Raw genomic sequence first — 13,607 nt, forward strand, 5'->3', positions numbered from 1 at the left:
AAGCGAGTGACCAGCCAGGACCTCCTAGAAACAATGTGCATGAGGAGCTGCTCGCTTTCAATGGAGCTGGAGAAAAGCACCACACACAAGCACATGCAGTCTACTGACTTTTTTAATTTTAAGGAAATCTTGGGCCAGATTAATAGATTTTTAGAAGGTATTTTTCAGCACAACAAACATCAGGAGTTTTGCCCTGGAAGGAATTAATGAGCTGGTCCAGAAGAGGCTTCAGGAGTGACCTGGGACTGGGTAGGCCCTCAGGGAAGAAAGATACAGAGCAAAACGGCACACAACAAAATTTACTTCTTCAACACAGCAAAGCATTTGTCTTTGTTCATCCTTTAGAGCAGAAAGCTTGTTCCTAGAACTTATTTCTGACACTACTGGGGAGAAAACTTGATTGGCAGGTGGGAATGGAGAGCTGAGTTTCACATATCCCAATTATCAGAGGCCTGGGTCCAACTCGGGGCCTGAACAGATTTGTATTTGCTAGCAACTCTGTTGACTTCATCAGCTAAGGTCTACTTCGATCACAGTTGAAAAATTATATGGGGACTCATAGCTCCATATTCTCCTGAGAAAGAAAAAGGGGGGTGTAAATGCCCTGCACATATTTGGAAATGAGTCCACTATTCAGCTGATATGAGCAACATTTGATAGATACGTGGTGTTTCAATATCCTGAACAGCACATCAGGAATAAGTGATGAATGTTTCTCTGGCAAATTTCAGTCATCACCTCTTTTTCACAGTCCATGAGGTATCTACCTGTTCCATTTGTCTGTCTGGGTAAAATCGAAACACTGCCATCTAGCTCTAATCTGTCTGAGAAATTATTTTGCTTGACTTGGTTTCACTGAGCCTTGCTATGATATGTACCTGTTCTCAAACACCATGACATTCTCTGCACTGATTTCCTCTCTAGTTAATCGTCTTTTGCTATCAGTTACTGTACCTAATCTTAGTGGTTCAAATCAGCTTTGGTTAGCTTATGTCTCACTTGTTTTTTCTCACAGAAACAACTTTTTTCACTTGCAGCTCACAAGAGCCATTACTGATCATTCCCAAGAATTTGCCATCTCCATATTCTTGTGACTTTGCTACTGAGCATTGGCTTGTGCAGAGGAGAATTTTTGTTCCTAAAAGATCCTTCTGTCCATCCAGGCAGCCAGTTTTAGAAGCTGACTTTAAACTATTTGGAACCCATATACATTTGGAATGGTTCACTTGTTCCAGAGAGGGACTGACTGACACGTCTGGGACTGAATCAGGGTATACACAGAGTCAGAACTAGTGATGTAGCAAGAGAAGGTGAATCCCTCCAAAGGATGTTTACGCAGCCTTCCAGAGCACTCTGCCATCAGATGCTGAATGCCTCCAGCATGCAAAATGCATGTATGTGTATACACATAAGCAAACACGATATGCAAAACACTGGCAGCAGCTGGGCTGGTTCATACAACTGAGATTAGATACATCTATATCAACTGAGTCTCCATAGTGAGGTCCCCAAACAGACACTAAGAGCCAGCTAAGTGAAGAACTCTAAGCCAAACAATAAATAGAATTTAATATCATTAGATAATTTGATTAATTAAATAGAAATAAAAAATACTCGGAATATTCCTTCTCTGCTGGGAGCCTTTTCCCTCCAAGTGTTTGGTTCTGTTCCACAAACTTACTTGCCCCCTAGGAGGTATACTAGCAGTACCTGTCCTACTACTATTTAGAGATATCTTGTTTAAGTAAGCAGATACTTCAGCAAGATGACAAAAAGTAAAACGATTTTTAAAAGAAAATCAGTTTCATAGACCAGATTTTATTTATATGTGTCTTTTTTGTATCTGGCCACAACTGATATTACTGTTGGAGATACTGATGAGTCCCCTCTTGCCAGTGCTATTGCACCCCTAGAAATGGAAGGCTGGTGATTAACAAAAAGTTACAAGGAGTTATGCTTTGTCCATTTTTGAGATGCAGCTTTGTTCAGAAATGGACACAGCCAATTACTTGTCCTCACCAACTCTTCTAACAATAGCCAGAAGGATCCAGGAGTAAGAAATCTGTATTTGCCTACCATTATACTTGCCAGTTGTATTTATCCTTCTGTTTCTTGAAAAAGTGTGTCTTTGAGAGACCTTACACATACTGGGCTACCAGCCTGTGCCAAAACAGTGCAAAATAGTTGTGCTCAAAGGACAAATTCTCCTTGCCTAACTTTGATGATTGCTTTACTGATTTTCCCCCCATTTTTACATTGCCATGTATTGGTGGCAGTCTGAGTTTGGAGTTTGTGTGTGTGGATATGTGCAATATACAGAGCTCTAATTAAAGAGGAGTGTTCCCTGGAAATACAAAGAGCTCAAGCAATTAAAAGAACAATGTGATTCTGTTTGCATTTTACAAAGCCAGCAGCAAACTGCCAAATTGCCTCAATAAAAACTGAGGCAGAGGTTGCAGTTCTAGAGAGCAAATGACAAGAGAAGGACCGGTTCACTACTGCCTTACAGCTTGTGGCATTACTCTACACAAAGCAAAATGAAAGCATCCACACATCCATGACACTGAGGTCAAATAAAAAGGGTATTATGAGGCTTGAGACAAAGGCACTGAGACACCTCATGCCCCACAGTCAAAAGGAAGAAGTTCCTGTAACTTGGAGCACTGAGAGACAAAGGCCATAATTTCTGGAAATGGTTGAATTTTCTTTCTGCTTCTGCAGATTTATTTAGAACTTATGTTTTATTGTAGTTGTCTGAAGTAAAACTTGAATAACAGATTTCTGTGTCCTCGGTATACCATAAATTTAGATTGTTAATATTCAGGGGAAAAAAGATAAGGAGACATTTTCCATAAATCTCTTTCTTCCTACAGCTCACAATAATTGCATGTTATGAGTTTAAGTCTCAGCTCTGTGAAGGAAAACTTCAGTTTGATGCTGAAAAAGAACTAGATCCAAATACAAAGATGTGGGATAACTACCTGAGTATGTCAAAACCTAACCCCTAATGATCCAATATCAAAGGAAGATGAAAGAACTGGGAACCCCCTATTTATGTTACAGGAGCAGTAGTATGCAGGGCTTAACTCCTTGCTTCACCAAAGGCAAGTGTGTTAGTAATGTATTTGTGACTTTTTTTCCAAAATTGTATTTGTACAGAACTGTTTATATAACTGAACAAACATTATAAAAATACCATGCCTTGCATACTAACAAAACTTGGAAACATTATTGCAATTTCTAATTTAAAAAGCTTAACAGACTTTAAAACATGAAACAGCAATTGTGTGAGTTTCATTTATTAAGACATAGAATTTGGTTGTTCACCTCTTGAAAGTTATTTTCATTCTTTTATCGAACCAGAAAACCCATTCTGACTGAAAATGGGCTATTAAAATAGCAACAGTAACACTGAACTTATTCCAGAACTAGTACTCTCAAAAGTTAACACCTACACTAGTAACAGCTGTAAGTGTAAAATTTAGGAATTTTGATATTAAAGTATGGAAATGATAAAATTGATATAAACATTATTCTTACAAAACATTTTGAAGCAAGAAAGTACATAAATATAATAAACTTCAAAATTTATTGCACAATAAATATTTTCTGTGCCTTTGAAAAATTAGCAAAAATATCTGCCAGAAAACTGAGGGCAAATCCAATTCTAAATACACTTAGTTATAGGGTAAATCTGTATGTTGCTTCCAAAGTTATTTGTCTATCACATGAGCATATCCACTATTTTAATCTAATATTTTTTCTTGAGATAAAGAAGCACATAAGTAAACTGAAATAACCTTTCTCATAAAATACTTCAGTTATTTTTGGTTAAATGATAATATAAAAATTACACCTACCATCGGGAAAATTCAGAAAGCAGAGAAGCGGCTTGCTCCCTGTGGCTGGTTCCTCTGCACTGATTTCTCTGCTGTAACTTGTACCAGATATTACTGGGAACTCTTTTTAACTGGCTTGTGCAATTCATATCTGTAGGAGCAAGATATACAGATTCATTTTCAGACACCTCCCACAGAACAGAGCAGAGCCTGCGAATTACTGTAGTAACCTTAAGTACCTATCAGAGATGACATCTCATAGTTCCAGTTAATCAGTGTCTTTTACCAACAGCATAGCTTTTTCATGAATCACAAATCATTCAATTTTAGCATACAAATCTGCTGGCTGGTTATTGGTTTTCTCACACACCTGGGGAGAACAAAGAAGGGACACTGAGACGGCAGAGGGTGCTTTGAAACAGATTTTGTTTGAAAACAAGTGGCAGCTTTGCCTCATCTAGTCAGGCAGCAGTTCCTGAAGAACAGCTCTAAAAGTTCTTGGAGAACCAGGAACAGTTTTTACTGAAGGAAACTAAGCTGAGAAATCAGTTGTCTGCACCAGCAGCTAAATTAAGTCTCTGAGGGAAAGAAGGCTGGAGGGGAAGAGCAGTTCCACAGGAAATCCAGAAGCAACTCTGAGAGAGCAAGAGGGAGAGGGAGAAGTCATCACAGCAGTGGACTTGACCCAGTGTACAGTGACCGACAAGAGCAGGTATTCAGGAGACCATATGGGCCACCAAATGTCAGAAAGACATTTTAGGAAGCACTGTTCAAGACTGTTGAACAGCCTTCCATGCATCGGCACTAAACCTGGACCCATCAGATCAAGGGTCCAAACTATCCCCTTCTTGTGCAGCAGCCAGTCGAAAGAGGCAATTTCAGTACTAAATCAGACAAATTCCAGGGGATAAATCATCTTGTACATCTTAGCGGAAGAACCCCTAAAGACTTTTTGAGAATCAACTATCCATTCTTTCTCTAACCAAACAAGAAGATTTTATACTATGGTCATGCAAACTCTTACTTTTCCCTGGCAGAGTTATGAATACCATTTATCACTTCCTTTGTTCCTAGGACTCTGCTGTCAGGATGCAGCAGCTCCACATCAGTACACAAAGATGTAGCAATTATACACCAGTATGCAAAACATCTTACTGATGTCACACCCATGCTTTCCTCAGTTCTTGGTATAGCATTTCCTTTGAAGTGGTCTAGGGGTTGCACTTCCTATATGACACAGAAGATGTAAAAGAGCTGAAAAAACCCAAACTGCAACAAGGAAATCTCACAGTGCTTTGGTCAACCAGTCAGGGTCAGCTCATATCGCTATCTTGAAAAGCTCACAAAACACTCCCTGCTCAGGTTCATGCAGTTTCATCAGAATCAGGGCCTTCCTAATTTACTGACACTAGAGACTCAAGCAAAAAGTCTGGAGTAACCATCTGCATTCAGTGGTACATTCAGCATCCTCTCACCGCGTCAGGTTACTCTAGGGAAAGGTTAAATATATTCAGGCGAAGTTAATTTCCATTGCCTGGATACAGAATAAGTTCTTCTATCATAAATTTCACTGGAACTTAGATCAGAGATGATGATTGCATTGTTCCATGTGTCAGGTTTGTGTGGCAGGATTTGTGGTAGCAGGGGAGGAGGCGACAGCGGTGACCCCTGTAAGAAGCTTCTAGAAAGCTCCCCTGGCTCCAAGTCAGAGCCACCTCTGTCCAAGGCCAAGCCAGGTAGCCACAGTGGCTGTGCCTCTGCGATAACATACTTAAGAAGTGGAACCTGGGATGGGGTTGGGACTTGTGAGGAGGAGTTGGGAGAAGGACACCTACTCAAACACCGAGGTCGGTGGAAGAAAGGAGGAGGAAGTGAGGGAGGTGTGCCAGAGCACAGACCCCTGTAGCTCATGGTGAGATGGCAGGGCTGCCCCTCCGCCTCCCATGGAGGTCTGTGGGGGAGCAGAAGCTGACCTGAAGCCTGTGGAGGAGCCCACCCCAGAGCAGGCGTCTGCGCTTAGAGGAAGCCGGGACTCTGAGGGGAGAAGCGGCCCCCGCTGTTGTAGTTCGGCACTGGGAGGGCGGCAACATGCGGGGGGACCCACACCGGGGCAGCACAGGAATGGCTGCGGCCCGTGGGGAGGACTTACTGAGGAGAAGGTTCATGAAGGATTGTCTCTGATGAGAAGGGAGCAGAGCCATGTGGAGCAGGAGAAAGTATGTGCAGCATTCCCCACCACCCCCTGAGAAGGAAGGAGCATTGGACTGACTGGGACCCCCATTCCCTGCACCCGGCGCCAGTGTGGGGGGAGGAGGTAAAGAGATCCCGAGCTGAGTCTAGGAAGAAGGGAGGGGTGGTGGGACGTGTTTTTTGCATGTGATGGTGCTTCTCACTGTCCCACCTTGTCTGTTAAGTGTTGCTTTTGTTAGTGTTTGAATTAAAGTGATGTTCTTTTTCTTTCCCTAACAAGTCTGTCTTTTGCCCATGACCATAATGGGTGAGTCACACCTTCCTGTCCTTATCTCAATTCCTGAGCCTTTTGCTTCATTTTCTCCTTCCCAGTCCTGGGAGGGAAGAGGAAAGTGAATGGCTGTGTGGTGCCTAGTTGCCCTCTGGGCTCAAACCATGATGTTCCATACCTCGGAAGAGCCCTTCATCCCATAGTCTGTTCCTCATGCCCAGGTTGTTCCCAGATCATGACACAGGTGGGAAACTGAGCTCCTGGCTACAGGGGATAGTGGCCAGCTGAGCAAAAGCCATTCTGTACTTCAGCAAGCAAGAGAATCATCCGTTCTTCAGGCAAAGAGGTCAAGAAGTAATGGGCTTAAACTGAAGCAGGGGTAGTTAGGCAAGACAGCAGGAAATATCTTTTATCAGGAAATGTGGTGAAGCACTGGAAGAATTTGATGGGAACATAGTGGAGCTGCCACTAAGTGTTAGACCTTAGAGAAAAATCTCTTACTGGTATCAAGATGCTGTAGTCGGCCTCACAGGTCCTAACCAACACTAGGATTCAATGGTCCAAAGACTCAGCTGTCTGTGATTCAACGGCTGGTTTTGATGCAGCATGGCTTGTACTGGATTAACTCAGCTGTGTTGGCAAAATTACACCTGGGCTGTGAAAGTTACGCAAGTTAAAGCCATGCTAGATACAAATAGGGAAAACTCAGATTCAATTAAGTTTTCAAGTTCATAAGAGCTATGAGTTCAAGCATTCAAGACAAAAAATGAGGACACAAAAAAAAAAAAAAAGATAAAATCCTGAGATAAAAAGCAGACATAAGAAAACAGCAACTCAGCAACATCACGGTTCACTTTGCTCCAAGAAACAGTGCTTAGTCTAGCAGCATATTAGTCCTGGCTGTCTAATATCTATCTCTATTAGCCAGGAAATAATTGCTGGGTACATTATTTTCACCCTGCTTGCAGATCGTCACTGTACACTGTAGGGGACACCTGGACAGAGACGACCCTGGCAGAGAAGGTTTCACTATCTACATTTGTTGAGGCCAACCTAGGGAGCACTGCTGGAGTTAGCAAATGGTCAGATGGCAGGGGAAAGCTGTTGTTGGGTGTGTTCACACCCATGGCAGGTCCAGTGGTTTTTAGCTGGTGGAGATCCGCCCTAACGAGGTTGCAGTGTCCTTCCTGTTCCTCTAAGTCATGATGCCTTACTTGCTGCTAACATAGGCACCTCATGCTTCGTGCAAAAGAGAAATTAGAAAGATTTTTTAAATATTCTGATGGGGATGGACTCATCTTCCCCCAAAGTCAGAGTTGCCCCTAGTCTTTATCATCAATCATGCAGTCCTATTAGCACCCACATTGTGATAAAGATGAACGAGCTGGTCCCCAAATAGCTCTCCTGGTTTCTTTCATTGAGAAGTTTGAGATAGTTATCTGTCCTGGTTGGGGCTGGCATAGGGTTCCCGTTGGTCTGGCAGTGGGAGGAGCTGCAGCCCCCTGAGACCCCAGGGGCTCCCCAGGGCCCAGTGCCCTCACCTGTGTGCGGGGGCGGGGGGAGCACAGCTGGAGGGCTGGGCCCCGATTGGCCGATATCCCCTGTCACGTGACATTGCGCTCACTATATAAAGGCAGGAGTGGGCCGGGAGGGCTTCTCACTTCCGGGGGCGTGGCTGTGGGGCCTTTGTGTTGGGGATCGCCGGCTGGGAGGTGAGCAGCTGTATTGTATATTACCTGCTGATACTGCTGTCAGCGTATTGTTCTGTTACTGTTATTAAACTGTTTTTATCTCAACCCTCGAGTCTCCCTTTGCCCCTCCGATTCCCTCCCCATTCTCAAGTGGGGGAAGGGTGGGTGAGCGGCTGCGGGGCTTTTAGCTGCTGACCAGGCTCAAACGATGACATTATCCCAAGAAGACACTGTTGGGGGTGCAGGGGGGTTCGTGCCTAACCTGAGTGTATTGGGTTTCTGTGGCAAGACTTGGAGAGGGAGTGCAGAGGTGGCTTATGTGAGAAGACACGGGGGGCTGCCCCCATGTTGGACAGAGCCAGCTTCAGCTGGCTCCAAGAGAGACCCACTGCTGGCCAAAGCTGAGCCCATCAGTGACATTGGTAGCATCTCTGTGATAACATATTTAAGGAAGTGTAAAAACTGCTGCACAGCGACTGTGAGAGAGGAGTGAGACAAAGCGAGAGAAACAACGCTGCAGACACCAAGGTCAGTGAATGAGGGGGAGGAGGTACTCCAGGTGCCGTAGCAGAGATTCCTGTGCAGCCCATGGAGAAGGCCATGGTGTGGCAGGTTGTCCCCCTGAAGCCCATGGAGGCTAATGGTGGAGCAGGTACCCACCTGCAGCCCATCAGGCATCCCCCACTGGAGCAGCTGGATGTGTCCTGGAGGAAGCTGCAGCCCATGGAGACACTGGAGCAGGCTTCTGGTAGAAACTGAGGCCATGGAGAGGAGCCCACACTGAAGCAGGTTTTCTGGCAGGACCTGTGACCTTGGGGGCATCTACACTGGCATCTACACTGGAGCAGTCTGTTCCTGAAGGCTGCACCCCATGTAAAGGACTTACACTGGAACAGTTCATGAAGAACTGTAACCTGTGGGAAGAGCCCACATTGGAGAAGCTTGTGAAGGACTGTCTCCCATGGCGGGGACCTCACACTGAAGCAGGGTAAGAGTATGAGGAGGAAGGAACAGCAGAAACAAAATGGTATGAATAGACCACAACCCCCATTCCCCATCCCCCCGTGCCACCTGAGGGAAGGAGGTAGAGGAGTTGGGAGTGAAATTGAGCCTGAAAAGAAGAGAGAGGTGAGGAGAAGGTGAGTTTAGTTTTGTATTATTTCTCACTATCCTATGCTGTTATTAACTGGCCATAAATTAAATTAATTTCCCCAAGTTGAGTCTGATTTGCCCTTGACAGTAATTGGTAAGCGAGCTCTCTGTCCTTATCTCAACCCATGAGCTTTTCATAGTATTTCTTGCCCCTGTCCTGTTGAGGAGGGGGAGTGATAGAACAGCTTGGTGGGCCCCTCGTGGCCTGGCAAGACCAACTGGCATGGCAGGGTCCCACACAACAATAGGTGAGGACATGCATGTGGACAGAAAAGGATTAATAAGAACTTAAATGTCACAGACATCAGTATTTTCATCATACTCGTCTTTCTCCTTCATCCCACCACGGCAAAGCTATTGAGTCTCTTATCAGGTTTTCAGCTCCACCAGTTGCCAACTGGTGTATTAAAGTTCAGAGTATTCAAAATGGAGGTGAGAGTATCTTGAAGGAAGCAATTGGCTAAAGTAACAAGAATTATATCTGCCCTTTTTAAGGTGGCTGGCATGTATTCACCTTTGTGTTGCACACTGATATGTTACCTGGGAAGTTATGTGATCACCAGAAGTTTAGAAATTTTAACTATTATATTTATGCTTGTCAGGACAAAAATCTTAATGTCACCACCAAAGCCTTTGTGTCTTAAAACCAGATTCCCTTTCTAAAGAAGTTCTTAATTTCTCTGCTTCATGCCTTCCCCAAAGGGAAGGCAGCTGCGCCGCCATCCCACGGAGGCTGCATACAGCCAGCCAGCACGAAAATAACAGCAGCTGTTCTGAATGTCACCGGGCCGCCAGCAGGATCCCTGTGGGGAGACCACAAAGCCCACCAGAGAGAGGATCGGTGCAGTACATCTGTTGCTCTTACAGAAATAAAAATACTCTGCTGAGTCTCCAGGATCTTCCATTCCCACAGGTGGTCCTGTCCTTGGATGCCACAACGCCTTACACTGCAGAGATGAGAGTGAGTCTGAGCAGGCAAGCATCTTTGGGCAGGAAACCAATCCAAAGCTTATCCACAAAAGAAAAACTGAATAAACCAGCCCTCCTGTGTCTAAATAACTTTAGGGCAGAGACAAGATGCACCTAAGTGAAACCTTCCAAATTTTAAGTCGAAGATCATTAGATCCAAGAGGTCCTTGCTTGGTGCAACAACATAGACTAATTCCAGAAGTCCCAGGACCTCAGAGCCAACCCTCCCCTTGGAGTGCACGCCTCCTCTTGTGCAGCACCCACTCTATTTCCCAGTACTGTGGAAACAGAAAATTATTCAGCACTTCACTGTTGTTCCTATCTGAACTCTTCCCTGAGAATAAGGAGGTTTTTTTACGTGATTTCTTAGGAAGAAACTTCTACAAATACATGGCATTCTGGAAATCATAACTCAGATGCAAAAGACACAGTTCTTATTAATTTACATAACTAAAATGAACTGAGATTCTCTGGAAAGTCATTGAAGATAATTTGTTGAGTTTATAATTACTTCGTACTAAATAGTCTTGTTTATTCCTTAACCTATATGAATTACTGGAAGTTAATGTCTCACTGCTAAAAGAAGGTCGTGACATACTGGCAGCATGCAAGAGCAGAGATTTATTATAAAAATTATTTATATTTTTGATAATTTCACCATTTAAGAAAATATTTTTTTCTATAGGTTATAGGCTGGGTTTTTAGAAGAACATGTTTTGTGATACTTATTTACTATCAGATCTGGATGCAACTTGGAGTTTGCATTCCCTGATAGTTTCAAACATTTTGGAAAGAAAAACAAGGCTTCTCATGACAACTAGAACTCTTCTGAGCTTTCCCTATGAAAAGCAAATGTCACCTGATTTATTTTTTCTAGAATAAAAAAAAATCAACATTTTTCTTAGTTTTTCTACAGTTGAAGCAGGCAGATGTCCAGACCCCAGGGATCCTCCTGCTGGAGTTCTGAAATCCTTAGAGCACCTAATCCTTAGACCTTAGAGCGCCTGTCAAAGCAGGGAGGGCTGTAAGCATGAAAACCTTCTCTGGCCCTGGCTCGCAGCAGCGAGTTACATGGCAACTAGGACAGAGTATGTCAGCAAGTGGGCTGCTTATTGTAGAACTGTATGTACCCCATTTGGCCAACTGCAAAAAAAATTGAGAATATAGACAGTTGCCTATCTCTTTAAGCTGTAGAGATACTAAATGACATGCAGAGTTCCTTTCAGTATTTATTACCTGAAGTCTCAGGCTTGTTTTCATATGTTTTATATAAAAATATAAACTCAACACAACCTTCTCTCCCCTTACTAACCAGAACTCCTCTATTTATGGAAAACCTTCTTGCAGCTCTCCACATGATTTCCTGCAAGTCTTCTTGGGAGATAAGCTGTTTCAGGAAACAAGCTTCTTTTCCAATGAATCTGAAATGAGCTATTTGTTCTCATCATGCCTACTTCCCCTGCATTACACAGTCTTAGCATATCAATTGCTCACCTTTCTATTGTCCCCCAGGTCAAACTCCTCATTTCTGTAGGATTCTACATGGAAAACAATCTGTAGAAATCTGCAGCCTGTTGCAATCCCAGGCAGATCTTCACCAGGGACACTTCCCAGATTTGAGAGTTCTGTGTGCAACAATTTGGTCTGCCAGGTGCCAATAAGAAGCAGCAGTTCCTGAGAAGACACAGGAGAAGCCCTGCCCCATCTGCTTTATAGGACGTAAGCGGTATAATATGGGTAATTCACTACTACACGGGAATTCAGTGCTGAATGGTAGAGTCACTTCATGTTACGCAAGCACTTTTTAAAAGCCATTTATTCTGTGGATTTAGGGTCCATGGATGACATCTGGGAGGTAGCTCTCTGAGGCAGTGGAGCACAAGCTCCCCCAGAGGAGGAGGTTAACCCACAGCTAATCAATGCCTACACTAGATATATGAGTCTTCAGCATGGATTCAGCCAGAAATGGAGGCCAGTTCATGTCTGGTTTTTTATCCAGGAGTGTTCAGTTAGAAACACCTCTCTTCTCCCTCATTTCCATGGCCAGCAGCAGAGCTTGCACAGTCTCCCAGCATCTCCTGAAGGCCTCAGTGCCTTTAAGAGCTGCAGGTTTCAAGCGCTCCTGCCTGATTGTTCTCAGAGTCCATGACCATAGGCAAAACTGTTCTTAGACTTATGCTCCACAGCTAATAGCCTCCAGAAGCAAGCTTGTCTGAGACCTCCCACATTAGCAGTGAAGAAAGTGCTCTGCACTGTACAACACGAGCATGTATGTCTCTCTGCCCTCCTCTCAACACATCACAGCCTCACACGCTGGAGCCCAACAGCCACAATAACTACCTGCAGCTCCCAGACACACCAGTCCAGGACTGGGGCTCTAGAACAGGACCCAAATATTGGAAGTTTCTTAGATCCTGGGAAATTAATTGAAATGCAAAGGCCACTCAGTCAGTTCTGTAGCAGAATGATTGGGTTTGGACACTGGATACATTTTCATGGGAAATCCCATGAGATCAGGTGTCCTGTAGCTTTATTTGGTTTGTTATTGTTAGCCATTGATCTACACAAAGCACTGTTCTCAGAGAAATAATCTTTCCAACACAAAGTAAGAGATCAGCTTTCACTACCTGGAAAGGACATTTTAGGGTTATTTTGGATTTTCTCTGAAAACAGCCTCATTTTCAGCCGCTGCCAAGAGAGCAAAAAGATTGTGAGAAATTCTTAGCAAAAGAACAGAGAACAAAACAGGAAATGTTATTATACTGATGCAACATATCCTTATCTTGAGCACTGGATGTAATTCTGTTTGCCAGTGACAACAAGGATATAAAAGCATGAAAAAAGTTACTAAAAAGAGCAGTAAAGATATCAGAGGTACAGAAGGCATTTGCTGCAAGAATAAACCAAATTGGCTGGCACTCTGCAGCTAAGAAAAGGGAAGACTTTCAGCACTACGAAAAATTGCATAGGGAATGAATTTTCAGTCCTGCTCGTGATGAAAGAAATGACCAGGCACGTGGTTAAAGCAGAGAACAGTACTCTTTCACATAAATAAAACCAGAATCTAATTGCCACATGGAGGTGTCAAAAGTAGATGCACAGCTCAGTTCTAAAGACATGACTCAAATTTAGGAAGGAGGGCTACATCGATCACCATTTAAGATGCTGTTGGAAAAGCTACCTTAAACTGAGGATGCACCTCCCACATGATTGGTACTGGCAGGGTTCATCATCCTATGCTTTCTCTGGTTTTGATAGCTTGTGCTTTTGGTTAGTAACAGGATAAAGACTTGGAGATGGGGGAGGTTGTGCAAGCTGGTATGATAGTTCTTATCTTCTCACATGAATGGTGAAACAGAAGAAACACAAAAAAATGAGATAACTCTTATTGCATTGGTAATCATTTTTTTGTTTGTTTTGGGGTTTTTTTTTGTCATTTATTTCATTTAATCTCACAAATACTGTGATTAATAATTCTGCTAAGAGCCGAAAGAG

At 43.5% G+C, this 13,607-nt stretch overlaps 1 protein-coding gene across 7 annotated transcripts in view; it reads right to left on the bottom strand.

Annotated features, from left to right (window-relative positions):
* The window catches only part of IL1RL1 (interleukin 1 receptor like 1), a 47,513-nt gene that overhangs the window by 25,076 nt on the left and 8,830 nt on the right, over positions 1 to 13,607 (bottom strand). For 6 of the 7 annotated variants that reach the window (XM_032997076.2, XM_032997073.2, XM_032997075.2 and 3 more), the window contains exon 2: positions 3,861 to 3,990. The gene's annotated coding sequence lies outside the window, so the exon portion shown is untranslated. Of the gene's footprint in view, positions 1 to 3,860; positions 3,991 to 4,078; positions 4,095 to 13,607 lie in introns of those variants that run through there. The other variant, XM_042806025.1, reaches the window with a different exon arrangement.

Source organism: Tyto alba, unplaced genomic scaffold, assembly GCF_018691265.1.
Source record: "Tyto alba isolate M040663 unplaced genomic scaffold, T.alba_DEE_v4.0 Super-Scaffold_45, whole genome shotgun sequence".
In the NCBI taxonomy this organism is placed as follows: domain Eukaryota; kingdom Metazoa; phylum Chordata; class Aves; order Strigiformes; family Tytonidae; genus Tyto; species Tyto alba.